We start from the raw sequence: 14,713 nt of genomic DNA on the forward strand, positions 1-14,713 counted from the left end.
CCTGTCACATCTTTTCGCCTGCCAGCGCGGACTCTCATTGGCGAGGTGTAACGCGTGGGAGGCTCACACTACCCCCGCTACTTCCTGTCTCTGCTGTGCAGGCGTCCCCCAACCGACCTGTAGGGGTCGCTGTCCACAACGTCCAATCCCCACCCATCAACTTCCACCCACTAACTCTGCCAAATGAGCCAGTACAACGGCCGGCCTAAGCCGAAGGCAATGCTGAGACTGGGATTCGATACCGGAGTCTCTTGCATTGGTGACGAGCGCAATCTCCGCTACGCCACCCAGCCGCCTGACCTTTGATTGGTTTTAAAAACAAAAGGAATTAAACAATCAAAGATTATGAACCTACATGGTTGTGGTCAGTTACATATCACTGTGTTCGGCTACAGTGGAGGAAGGAAAGTCTCTCGGTCACAGACTCGTCTTCTAGACACGGGCTCCCTGCGCGGTGATTTGCTGCTCCGTTTGTTCTGCTGTGCCTTGTAGACTTGATATTGTTTTCTGCCTTGTGAGCCTCATGACACTGTAAATACCCACCATCTACCTCTCAAACGCTCTACCTCTATCTATCTCTACCTCTCCCTCTCTACCTCTCCACCTCTCCCTCTCTCTCTCTCTCTCTACCTCTCTCTGTCTCTCTCCCTCTCTCTCTACCTCTCCCTCTCTCTACCTCTCCCTCTACCTCTCCCTTTCTCTCTACCTCTCTCTCTCTTTCTACCTCTCCCTCTCTCTACCTCTCCCTCTCTCTCTGCCTATCTCTACCTCCCTCTCTCTACCTCTCCCTGTCTCTCCCTCGCTCTCCCTCTCTCTCCCTCTCTCTGTCTCTCTCTACATCTCCCTCTGTCTCTCACTCCCTCTCTCTCTCTGTATCTCACTCCTTCTGCCTCTCCCTCCCTCTGTCTCCCCTTCTCTCTCGCTCTTCCTCTCCCTCTCTCTCTCTCTGTCACTATCTGCCTCTCCCTCTATCTTCCTCTCCCTCTCTCTGTCTCTCTCTGCCTCTCCCTCTCTCTGCCCCTCTCTCTGTCTCTCTCTGTCTCTCCCTCTCTCTCTCTGCTTCCCTCTGCCTCTCTCTGTCTCTCCCTCTGTCTCTCTCCCTCCCTCTTTCTCCCTCCCTCTCCGTCTCTCCCTCTCTCGATCCCTCCCTTGCTCTCTCCCTCCCCCTCTCGCTCTCCCTCTCTGTCTATCCCTCCCTCCCTCTCTCTTTCTCTCCCTCCCTTCCTTTCCCTCACCCTCTCTCGTCCCTCGTACTCTGCCTCCCCCTATCTCTTTCTCTCCCTCTCTCTGCCCCCCGCCCTCCTCTCTCCTTCTCTCTCTGTCCCCCTCTCCTTGTGTGGCTGAGGCCTCTATTCTATAATAGTGTTGCCAAAGACAGAGCCTCTATATACAGCGTTAACGCTTGTCTGCTCAGTGTGGGAATAAAGCACGATGACAGCAGATGTGCATCCAATTTCTTTTTTATTTGTATTCTGTTGTCATTCAGAGGAGCACTGCAATTTACAGTCACACATACAGTAGGTGCAGCTAGCCAAACACACAGTCAGCTAAACAGCTGAATTTAGTGATGTATTAAGTCTATTTATTCATTGCCCCAGAAAAGTCTTAAATCTCTTGTTTTGTTTTTTGGAGGCTTCCGTTAACCCTTTACTATCACACTACAGACGGTTGTAGTGTGATAGTAAAGTAACCTTCTGTAGTGTGGTAGTGAAAGGGTTAACCATTTGGTAGTGCGGCAGTGAAAGGGTTAAACAAAAGGGTAGCCCAGCCTCCAAAAAACAAAACAAGAGATTTAAGACTTTTCTAGGTTCATGAATAAATAGACTTAATACATACAAGGGGCCCTTCATGGAAAAACAACGCAGATTTATTTCGCACATAATCTCACACATAACCCAAGGCTCTAAACTGTTTCGCACACATTCATTTAATTTGACAGTTATTGAGAGTTAATGAGCTTGAATATCTCCTCTCGTGATGTCGTCAGGGGAGACACTGAATCCTCGTGTTGTGTTAACCCTTTCACTGCCGCACTACCAAAACGGTTAACCCTTTCACTGCGACAATTCACAGAGGGTTAACCCTTTCACTGTCACACGGCAGCCGGTTAACCATTTCACTGCCACATGACAGAAGGTTAACCCTTTACCATAGTAAAGGGTTAACCTTCTGTCGTGTGACAGTGAAAGGGTTCATTACAGCTCAATGAAACGGTGAAGATGAAAAAAATAGCAATCCCTATTGCGATCCTTATCTCTATATTTTACAACTACATAATTTCCTTGAGCTGCAATGGACACGACACAAGGATCCAGTGTCCTCCGATGACATCACAGGGGGAGATATTCAAACTCAATAACTGTCGAACCATAATCAATGTGTGCAAAACGGTTTAGAGCCTTCTGGGTGGCACACTGGGCCTTTAACCCTTTCACTACCACACTACAGAAGGTTAACCTTTCACTACCACACTACAGACGGTCGTAGTGAAAGGGTTAACATTCTGTAGCGTGGTTGGGAAAAGGTTAACCCTTTGTCAGGTGGCAGTGAAAGGGTTAACCTTCTGTATTGTCGCAGTGAAAGGGTTAACCCGTTGATAGTGTGGTAAAATAATAATAATTAATACATTTTATAGAGCGCTTCTCTGTAACCCGAAGTCGCCGACAGTAGGCAGAAGGAAAAACAAAGAAAAAAAAAGAAACATAGAACCACAGGGAACAGTATGAATGCACAGGAACATAGAGCCACAGTAACAGACAACAAGAAATACAGGAGCCGGTAGGGGAGGGGAGGCAGAGAGGGTAGGGGAGGGGAGGCAGAGAGGGTAGGGGAGGGGAGGCAGAGAGGGTAGGGGAGGGGAGGCAGAGAGGGTAGGGGAGGGCAAAAGGGGGGCGACGGGTTGGAGGAGGGTGGTAGTGAAAGGGTTAATGCCTCTGCGTCCCATAGAGCCATGCTGTCCATTTCCATGGAGCGGTACGATCATGAAGCGGATGTAGTGACAGGATACTGTACGGTCAGATGCCACCAGTTACCCCCCTGGTCCACACATCCTCCCAGTCAGTCAGACCACGTTCCCCACAGACTGGCAGTCGGACGAGCTCCGCTTGAACGTGGCGTCCTCGCGGTCCAGGCTGACGCCCTGCAGGGCGCCGGGACACGAGTCCTTCGGCGGCGAGTCGATGGAGCAGCGGAAGCAGAACGCGTACAGGAAGGACACCATGAGCAGGAAACAGACGGCGCTGAAGATGATGACGATGAGGACCGTGTGCACCTGCATGTGCTCCTCCTCCCAGGGCAAGCGGGTGGTGGTGGTCAAGAGGCCGGGGGTCATCGCGCTAGGGGTCGAGTCGGGGTCGGGGCTCGCGGTGGGTACCCTCCCGGGGTCCATGGAGGTCAGGTACGGGACAACGGTCATTATGGCGGCTGGATTTCACGCCCCACTTCCAGCGGCTCGGAGGTCCTGTGTCAGCCCAGGGGGTAGAGGAGGAGGAGGAGGAGAAATAGGAGGGGGTAGAGGAGGAGGAGGAGGAGAGTATCCCAAAGTTATAAGCTGTCTTGCACAAATGAATGTGGTTTTAGAGTTATTGAGTTAAAAGCGTTGGGATGTGTGATGTCATCATGATGATGTCACATTCCAGGAGGTATTGAATAATGAAAAGAAAAAATAATCCAGTTTTTTGCATTATGCCATTCCAATAACTGTCAATCACTCTCTAAGGAGTTCATATTCTTTCTTTTTCATCATTTTAATGAGCTGAATGTAAATATTCCTGGAATATGTGACATACTTTCAAACCATGCATTTAACTCTATAACTCTCTCAAACCAAATTCATTTATTCAGATTCAGATACTATATTGTCACGTAATATATATATATATATACTTTCACAAACATAAAAGGGTGAAATTCCTTGCAGCATCAGTACAAAATAAATAGAAACAGCAGCAGAAACTATTAAAAAAAAGAAAACTCAAAGTTACAACACAATAATTACAGTGTGAATAGTGTGTGCAAAACAATAATAAAATAGCTCTAAATGATAAAACAATAATCGCAGTATGGATGTAGTGTGTGCAGCAGAAACAATGATGAAACGGCTATAAAATATGAAAGATTATACTTATACAAAACAGTTTATAGTTTTTGGATGAATAATAATTAATAATGAAGCAACTTAAAAACACGTCGGTTGACTGTTCCGTCGAGACAAATCCAACCTGCGCTCAACGACCTCTGAACAACAATGGAGGCAGACGGCAACAAGTGGTTTTTCAGGCGTGATTGCAGAGACGCGTCCCTCAATCTACCCCCGATCACCTCCATCTCTCCAGCCTCACTTCTCTCTAAGCACAGACAATGTCGCACGCATTTTCCTTGTTCCTACCTGGCGATGTCTGTATGCAAAGAAAGCCCGGTCTCTTTGCCGAGGACTGCCCACAGTCCTCTTTTTTATGTGTGGAGCAGAAATAAAGAAAAGAAAGAGGAGGAGGAGGGAGAAGGATGGACCAGGGATAGCAGGGAGGATTACCATGGCAACCCCCAGCGATTGTGAGAGAGAGAAGGATGCGGGAGAGAAGACATGCAAATGGACTCACCAGCGAAACATCTGTACTGTATATGAGGGGGAAGAGAACCAGAGAAGGAACGGAGCCTGGTCATCTGCTGAACCCGTTGGTTCTCAACCTTTTTTGGGTCAACGCCCCCCCTGTCTGACGTCCATGTTCCATAGCGCCCCCCCCAACCCTCGACACCCAGCGAGAATGACGTTTTAATAAATATTCTATTATACTTTGTCCCTTCCTGCATTCAGATGTTTACTCCTTTGACTTTTTACTACCAAGTGTGTATAAGTTAAACATTACAAAAAGTTGACATTTTCCCTGTTTCTGAAGTGGGATTGTTGGAAGTCCCTGCATGTAGCTCCTCTCTGGTTCCAGACACATTGTTGTCCTGATATTAAAACAATGATGGGTAAATAAAATAAGCTAGCGCCCACTTTGTGCATCTCAATGCCCTCCTTTCAACAATTCTGCTTAGTGCTTAATGCCACTAAGACCAAATGTATTTTGGTTTCTAAAGACAAATATGGTGTTCCCAATGACATTTCAACTGTGAGTGGGTCTGACATTGAGATTCTCCGAATATAAAGACCTTGGTATTTGGCTTGATGAGAAATGTACATTTAAATATCATGTGGGCGTTCTTGCCAGTAAACTGTGGCAAAAGAGTGGCTTCTTGTATAGGAATAGAGCCAGCTTCTCTATGATTAGCAGAAAGATGGGCATTGAAGCAGTTTTCCTGTCTGTTGGACTACAGAGATGTTATTTATAGACATGCAGCAGCTTCCACTCTTACCGGCCCTTATCACCGGTGATGGTTGTTGTGGTCCTCACCATTGTGTCCTGTATAGTAGAGTTGGATTGTCCTCCCTAGCAGAGAGGTGATCAATCCATGCCAAAGCTAGATATGTAAAAGGTGGGGCGGCTAGGTGGCGCAGTGGGCAAGGCGCTCGCCACCAAACACAGGAGATGCTGGGTTCGAGCCCAGCTCTCGGCGTTGCTACCAGCTTGGCTGGTCGTTCATACTAACACAATTGGCAGTGTTAGGGGTTGGAAGCTGGTGGGTGGGGATCGGACGTTGTGGACAGCGACTCCTACAGGTCGGTTGGTGAGCCTGCGCAGTAGAATCAGGAAGCGACGAGGGCGGCGTGTCCCTCCCACGCAGACCCTCGCCACTGAGAGATCGCGCTGTGCAGGTGAAAAGATGCGACGGCTGCCTCCTCGATTACCGGAGGGGACACGTGATGTAAGGCTTCGTCCACATTGCAGCCGGCTTGTGGGAGGCATGGCCTAACAACGTTCGAGACAGGGGAGGGTAGAATTGGACAATGTGAAAATTGGGGACGGGAGAAAAATTTAAGAATGGGGAGAAAAAGTAGATAAAAAAAAAAAAGATATGTAAAAGGTGAAAGACACACTCACAGCCATGCTGATTTTGCAAAATGACATCCAGCTGTTTTCGTTTGAAACCACTTTTAGTCAGGGGAGTGTCATGGTTTCTCCATAGAGCCCCGTCGTATTCTCTTAGCGCAGTAGCTCGCGCAGGTCCGGGGCAACTTAGTCACGTGACTCAGTTGGTATTGCTGATTGGCTCGAACACAGTATGTTTTTTTTTTTTTTTTTTTTTTTTATTATTGCAAAACAAAAATTATTAAAAGTCAGTACTCAACACATAATGCATAATGAAACTAACAGTCAAGGTGGTTAAAATTACATGCAAGTACAGAAACAAGACAAAAAAAAGTCTATAATAATATTTTAACCGTATACAGTGTATATCCAGCGAAATTAACAATTATACAAATGCTTATATAGGACATACCCCTAATACCTATTTTCTAAAACCCTACACACATATGCTCCAGCTCGAACCCCCCCCTCCCGGACCCCTCCTTGGATAGTACCTCCATTATCCCTCACTCCTAACCAGACACTACCATTATAAGCTAGCTTTTATTCTCTCCACCACTTCTACCCACATTGACATTTTGGATTCGTTGAGACCCAGAATTCTTGCTGTAGATATTTCTTGATATATCACATCGAGATATGTAAGAGACCAAACTTTCCGGCACATTTTTTCCGGTTGAAACCAGCGTGATGCGATCAGTTTTTTAGCTACTGTGATACCCGATAAGACCAATCTCTTTAGCTGTGGATTTACTGCAAACTCAAAAACATCATTTAAAAGCAATACAGAGGGGTGTACTGGTATATTCCAAGATACGAGTTTTGATAATTGATGGGTCACATCTTTCCAGAATGCCTTAACTGGTGGGCAGTCCCAGTACATGTGCATAAATGTCCCTTTGTCTCCATTTGTACATTGGGAGCATTTTGAGTCCTGTTTCAGGCCCATTCTGTTCAGTCTTATAGGAGTCAAGTATGTCCTGTGAATATAGTTAAGATTGATTTGTTGATGGTCCGGGTTCCTTGATGTAAGACGGACATTTGCCCATGCTTTTTGCCAATCAAAGTCACTTTCCAGGTCTGGAATATCCCTCCTCCAGACAGTGTCTAGTTGAAGGGTTTCATACAAGGACGTTAGTAATTGATAATAAAAACCTGATACAAAACCTCCCAATGTTTCTCTTTCATAGAAAAATTTGTGGTATCTGTGGTGTTCAACTGGTATGTGTAATGGAACACCGTGAGACTTCAAACATAGGCGTAACTGTATGTAAAAAAGCCATGTGGACTCGGTGAGGTTAAACTTTGTGCATATTTCTCCATAACTACAGAAGCCCTGGTTATTAAACATATCCCCTAATGAGTGTATGCCTTGCTCTTCCCATATAGGGAATCTTATAGGACGTTTTCCCATTAAGAGTGCATTGTTATTGAATATGGGAGTGTGATTATGCCATTTTTGAGGGTTAGGATATTTTTTTTGTGTTTCCCGCCATGTTCGGATTGCATGGGTAATTATGGGGCCAAATTTCCGCTCACAGTGCTTGATTGGAAGTTTAGTGTGTGCTATGTCCTTCAGTCTCTGTGGGGCTACTATGTTTTCTTCCAATTCTCTCCAAGATACCAAAGCCTGGGGATCAAACCATATTGTCAATGGTCTTAATGTGAAAGCCTTAAAATATTGTAAAAAATCTGGAACTGCCATGCCACCGTCTGCTTTATTTCTCTGTGCGGTGGATCTTTTTATGCGAGGTGGTTTGTTATTCCAAATAAATTTGTATGTGGAGGAGTGTAATCTTTTCCAGTAGCCCTCTGGAGGGGGTAACGGTAGCATTGAGCTGATGAAGTTGATTCTTGGTAATACATCCATCTTAACTATTGATACCCTTGCCTGTACTGAGTTTTTAAGTTTTGCCCACCTGTCCAGGTCGTCTTTGATTTTGTTCTGTATTTTTGTGTAATTGTGCTTCACCGTTTGTCTTATGGTGGGAAATATTTCCACACCCAAGCATCTAAAATGTTTTACCATGGGTATCGCACCTGGGAGGGTTGTGTCTTTTTTTGCATGGATGTTAAGTGGAAGGAAAGCCGACTTCGGCCAATTTATTTTAAATCCCGATAAATCACCAAAGTTCTCTATCAACTTGAGTAGATGAGGCAATGTGGTGTTGGGGCTTTGCATGAACAATATTACGTCGTCCGCATATAAACTAATTTTATGTTGTGTGCCCTTGATTACGATTGGTTCTATGTATTGGGATTGTCTTATATATTGTGCTAAAGGCTCTAATGATAGATCGAATAGTCCGGGACTAAGAGGGCAACCCTGTCTGGCTGAGCGTGATACCGGAAAGATTTCGGAGATGAATGTGCCTGTTGTAATCATGGCCGATGGGTCCTTGTATAATACTTTAATCATATCAATGAATCCTTTTCCTAACCCCATCCTTTCTAATACTGCCCATAGAAACGACCATTACAGCCTGTCAAATGCTTTCATAGCATCCAGGGATAGCATCGCCTTAGGTGTGGTGTCCTCTTTGTCTGCATCTAGTACGTGCAGTATTCGTCTTATGTTATCATTGATCAGGCGACCTCTTATGAAGCCAGTTTGGTCCGGATGAACTAAAGACGTCATATGCTTTTGCAATCTGATGGCTAATACCTTAGAGTACAGTTTGACATCGGTTCCGAGGAGGCTTAAAGGTCTGTAACTACCGCACTCGGTGGGGTCTTTGTCTTTTTTGAGAAGGACTGAAATGAGTGCACAGTATGTTTGTGTACAGCGAACAGGTCTATACTGTAGTAATACATGTTCCAATGATTGGCTTCCACTTAAAGCACCTAGAGTTTGTCCTGGACGTGGGAAATATGCTCTTAGCTTCTGTGCTCCTGACACGTGGAACATCATGCAACAAACTCTAAAGCTCAATATCTAGGCATCCTTTGGTCACTTTACATCCTTAATCACCAACCATTCCACCATAATCTGTAATTGTTATAATTGATTATACAAACTATTATAATTGCACTTATTGTATATCATATTGTATATTTATTGTATTTATCATGTATTTATTATTATGTTTGTATGCTCTGCGTCATTGAGAATGAGGACTTGCCCTCAATGAATTTTCAAGTTGAAACACAGATTGAATTAATCGATATGACACTTCATTAAATAAAATCTTGATACACGTTCCAGGTTTGTTAGGGTGAGGTGTCTTTCTAGAAACCAGGAGCAGAACACAGGCACAGGAGAATAGAGCGGTTTAGAATGTTTAATTGAAGTATGGGGGAAGCAGGGTCCAAGGGTCGTGAGAGGAGCTTAGAGACAGGGAACAAGGAGTGGAGGAGTGACAGGCCGATGGTGTGTGTAGGTGAGGTCCATTCAGAGTCGATCATAAAAAATAAGATTATGCAGGACAAGGTGTGCAGTTTTGAGTTCAGGAGGGTTGATGTAAAGGAGGTGGAAAATCTCTTATTTAATATTAAAGGTGATAAGCCCTGTGGTGTTGCCAATCTGGACGGCAAATTACTGCAGCTAGCAACCGAGTTTGTAGCGGTGTCTATTGGTCACATTTTTTATTTATGTTTTGAGAAAAGTGTATATCCACAGTTATGGAAAATTGCAAAAGTCACTCCGCTGCCAAAGAAAATCCTTCAATGGGCCAAATAGTAGACCTGTGAGTATCTTGCCTGCAGTAAAATGTTTGAGAAAATTGTATGTAAGCAAATTCAGGGATATTTGGAGGAAAACAGCATTAACTCAGAATACCAGCATGCATATAAAGTCGGCTACTCCACAGGCACAGCACTAACATCGCTTACTGATAACTGGTTGAAACACATAGACAGAAAGTCAATTGTGGGTGCTGTGCTTCTGGATTTTAGCGGAGCATTTGATATCATTGATCATGAGCTCCTACTCGGGAAGCTATTAGCATATAACTTCAATGAATGTTCTATTAAATTAAGGAGTTACTTGGTTAACAGACAACAAAGGGTATTATTGTTTAATGGGACACTTTCAGATATGGAAACCCTTCAATGTGGCGTCCCCCAAGGAAGTTGCCTTGGTGGTCCTTTTGTTAATGATTTACCTTATGTATTGAATAATGCATGCAAGGAAATGTATGCGGATGACACGACAATGTATGTCTCTGCAGAGAAAGATAACTTGGTTAATACGTTGCTCCAAGAAGAGTTAATGCTGGTTTCTAATTGGGTTACTGAAAACAAGTTCAAGTTAAAAGACTATCATGCTGGCCTCTAGAAATAAATTAAGAATGGATCGGGAACTAAATATTGTGTTGAATGGTGCTGCTATTGAGCAGGTTAGAGAGGCCAAGTTGTTGGGTGTGATTATTGATGAAAAGCTTGCTTGGTCAAGGCACATTAATAACATAGTGGCTAAAATGAGTAGGAGTATTTCAATGATCAGAAGGTGTGCTCATCTATTGAGTGAGAAGACATAAACTAATGTTACAAGCTTTAGTCCTATCCCACTTGGACTACTGCCCAACAATTTGGTTGAGCGCTTCAAAGCAGGATCTGGAGAAACTTCAGCTCGCTCAGAACAGAGTGGCACGTCTCGCCCTCCGCTGCTCTGTGAGGAGCAGTGTTGAGGGAATGCATCCGTCTTGGCTTAGAGTGGATCAGAGGCCGGCATGCAGCCTTGTAACATTTTTGTTTAATATTTATAAAATTGGTAAACCTAAGTCTTTGTGGTCAGAACTACAACCCACCAATACTAGACATGGCTATGTCACCAGACACGCGGTGGGTCTTCATTTTACTCGACCTCTACCAAGAACAAATGCACTTAAGAGAACCGTAATGTATAGAGCTGCTGCAAACTGGAATTGTATACCTGTGATTAGATAATGATGATCAGCAACAAATGTACTTTTAAGAAAAAGTTGAAAAATGCTGTTATGAGGGGGTGGCTGGGTGGCGCAGCGGACTAAGCGCTCGTCACCAACGCAAGAGACACCGGTCTCGAATCCGGCTGTCGGCGTTGCCTCCGGCTTGGGCCGGCCGTCATACTGGCTCAATTGGCAGAGTCAGCGGGAGGGAAGCCGGTGGGTGGTAATCTGGTCGTTGTAAACATTGTAACAGCGAGGAAGGGAGATGGTGAGGGTAGTGTGAGCCTCCCACACGTTACACCTCACCAATGAGAGTCTGCGCTGGCAGGTGAAAAGAAGTGGCTGGCTGACTCCGCATGTATCGGAGGGGACATGTGATAGTATCTATCAACCCTCCCTAGACCGACCAGTGGGGGGCACATGCGAGCAACAACCAGAAAGGGGAGGGTGGAATTGGCATGACTAAAAATTGGGATGGGAGAAAAACACAGAAAAACCAGGAGGAGAAAAAACAATTAAATGCTGTTGTGAATAATGAAATACAGTTGAGTTACTGATTTATTTAGTTAGTATTGTTAGTTTAGTTATAGTTAGTTTAGTTAGTATTGTATTTGTGGCTAGAGCCTTTGTGTGTTTTTTTGTGTGTGAGATTTTAAAGATATTGAGAATGTATACTTAGGCTAAAGTGTTTCTTACGTTTCTATTGTTTTTTTTATTACTGTGTAATGTAATGTACTGTAATGTTGTAAGTTATGTGTTTGGACCCCAGGAAGAATAGTCTTTCACCCATGGGTGTAGACTAATGGAGATCCATAAAATAAACAAATGAGGGTGCAGGCTGGTGAGGATCCGTGGTTGAGGTGTGGTCCGGAGAGGTGAGGTCCTGGACATCAGAGAACAAGAGTTAGTATAGAGCAAAGGTCACTGAGCACACAGGACACATTTGAGCGTCTATATCACGGGAGGTGGAAACAACACTTGGACAAGGAGTGGCAGGAGTGCAGGCCTTTTATCCAGGTTCGGTGATTGGGTGATAGCCGGCAGGTGTGTCGTCTGGCACAGGTGAGTAGGTTGATGGTGAGGAAGGGGACCATGTATGGGCCTGGGAACCTGCTGACAGACAGGGGAGAGAAAAGCCCTGGCTGTGGCTGTAAAACAAGGTTGATATCCCTAAATCCGGGTTGATACCCATAAATGTCCTATTCTGTGTGTAATAGGAGATCAGCAAGGGAAATCAGGGTTGTAAGAGTGGGTTGTCTTGCTGTTAAATGTAAAATAGTTATCAACTGGACGATAAGAACCCCCAACCTCTTTTAGCCTGAGCAGTTACTTGGAAGAGTTTATTGACTTAATAAAGATGGAAAGAGCTCAGTTACAGTGGGTGACAATATTGTCACAAGGAAAGAAGAAATTACCTACCTGGGTTCCATCCTAGAGGCAAATCTTTCCTGTGACAAAATGGCATCCAATGTAATAAAAAAAGTCAACCAACGAATTCTTGTACCGGATCTCCTCACTGGTAAACAAGAATACCCTGAAGACTCTGGCAGGAGCACTCATTCAAGGGTACTACGACTATGCTTGCACCTCATGGTACCAAAGCACCTCAAAGGCGCTAAAAACAAAATTACAAACATCTCAAAACAAACTGGTCAGACTACTGCTTGACCTTACTCCTAGAACCCATCTCACCCCTGCCCACGTTGACTACCTAGGATGGCTTAGAGTAGACGACAGAGTACAGCAACTTGCAATGGGCCTGGTCTACAAGATACACTACACGACCAAGGTACCCATGTACATGTCAAAATACTTCCCAAAGGTCAGTGAATACCACGATCACAACACCAGAGGGAGCTCCACAAATCATGTTAAACCCAGATTTGGCTCAAACAAGGGACTAAACACGTTTCACAATTATGCCACATCAATGTGGAACGCCCTACCCAAAGCTGTAAAGGAATGTGAATCACTACCCACTTTCAAAACCACTCTCAAAGAACACCTACGGGAGACTGCAATTCGAAACTGGCCCCTGTAAATGTCCTAACCCAACCCCCTCCAATGTACAGTAAATTACCAAGTATGGTTTTGTCAATATTCCAATGTACAGTTTTGCGTGAACAGTTGTACAGTGATCAGATCAGAATTGAACGTGCAGTGTGAACGTAGGCACCTGGATCCAGGCCTAGAGGGCTTTTGGGATAAAATAAGGTCTTATTTGAACTCCTTACTGGACTATGTCTAATGTATAATGCTGTATAAAGTATACAGGGTGCAGGGTTAACTCCTCTTGTCTACTGGCCAAATAACTGTTCCACTCAGTAAGTTGCCATTGTTTGGTGAGTGGATCAACCCTACCAGCCACCTGCATATGTTCCCAGCATGCAGCTGGTGGCTGGTGTTATTTCTGTGCCCTGCTTGTATAATATGAGGAACTAACAAAGAAGCTCATTAAGTATTTATTGATATAATATATATAATATCACACTCATGTTGGATATCATACCTACATTTGAATGATTTGAGGCTTTGTTTCCAAGCGCTTTAAGTATCTAAGTTGGAATCTGATCCAAATTGTATCCTATCATTATCCTATAGTGATTATTCCGTCTTCCGTGGATAAACCAACTATTTAGATTTAAGACTGAAAAATCAAGTAACCAAACAAAACGATGAGCTGTTCTTTTGAACGACTCTTGGAAAGAAACGGAGCCAAAAGATCTGGCTCCCTTCAAACAGCTAAACCATCACTAAGGTTTAGCTACTGGAAAGTTGCATCTTAAAAACCCTGTGCTTCTGAGCTCCCATCTGTTTGGTTCGTTGTAGAGGCCATGTCCAGCTTTCCAACACTGCCACCTGGTGGCCAAAACGAGGAGAAGGTCTCCCACAGTTTGTGCCTGCGGCACCTGGAACGTTGGGATTCCATCCAAAGAGGTTGCTATGGAAATAAATGGTATTCAATTGCTATGGCAACACTTTGCAAGACAAACTAGAAAACAGCTTTTTCCTTTCTTTTGCTAACCACAATCAGACAAATTACAAAACACAACACCGTCGAGGAAGCTCTGAGAGAGCGCACCAAAGCATACAATGACGGCCTAGTGGCAGGCAACATGAATGACCACAAGGTGGCGCAACACAACGTAAGGAGGACAGTGTCAGAGGCCAAACGGCGCTACAGGGATAAAATTGAACTCCAGTTTGAACAAGCTGACTCTAGAGCTATGTGGCAGGGGCTCAAAACGATGACAGACTACAAAGGCGCCTCCCTCAAACTGAACAATGACATCTCCTTAGCAAACGACCTCAATACCTTCTATGCGAGGTTTGATGCTGGTAATAACAACACCAGCTCACAAGCCTCGGCAATGGGGGGGGGGGGGTCGGCTGCTGATGGAGGCGCAGTGTTCAGGGTAACAGAGCATGAGGTGAGGCGGACCTTTAAAAAAGTGAATATCAGGAAGGCAGCAGGTCCGGACGGCATCCCCGGCCGCGTCCTAAAAGTCTGTGCCGACCAACTGGCCCCAGTATTCACTGACATATTTAACCTGTCCTTAGAACAGGCTGTCATCCCCACCTGCCTGAAGAAGTCCACTATTATCCCTGTACCCAAAAAATCCAAGCCTGCTTGCCTCAACGACTACCGCCCTGTAGCTCTCACCTCCATAGCCATGAAGTGCTTTGAGAAGCTAGTAAAGGGCTACATCTGCTCCTCCCTCCCCATCAACATGGACCCCCTGCAATTTGCATACCGCCCCAACAGGTCCACGGAGGACGCCATATCCCATGTGCTGCACACAGCAGCATCACACCTGGACAAGAGGCAGGGGAACTATGTGAGAATGCTATTCATCGACTACAGCTCGGCAT

This window comes from Notolepis coatsorum (assembly GCF_963971535.1).
Source record: "Notolepis coatsorum genome assembly, chromosome: 16".
Classification (NCBI taxonomy): domain Eukaryota; kingdom Metazoa; phylum Chordata; class Actinopteri; order Aulopiformes; family Paralepididae; genus Notolepis; species Notolepis coatsorum.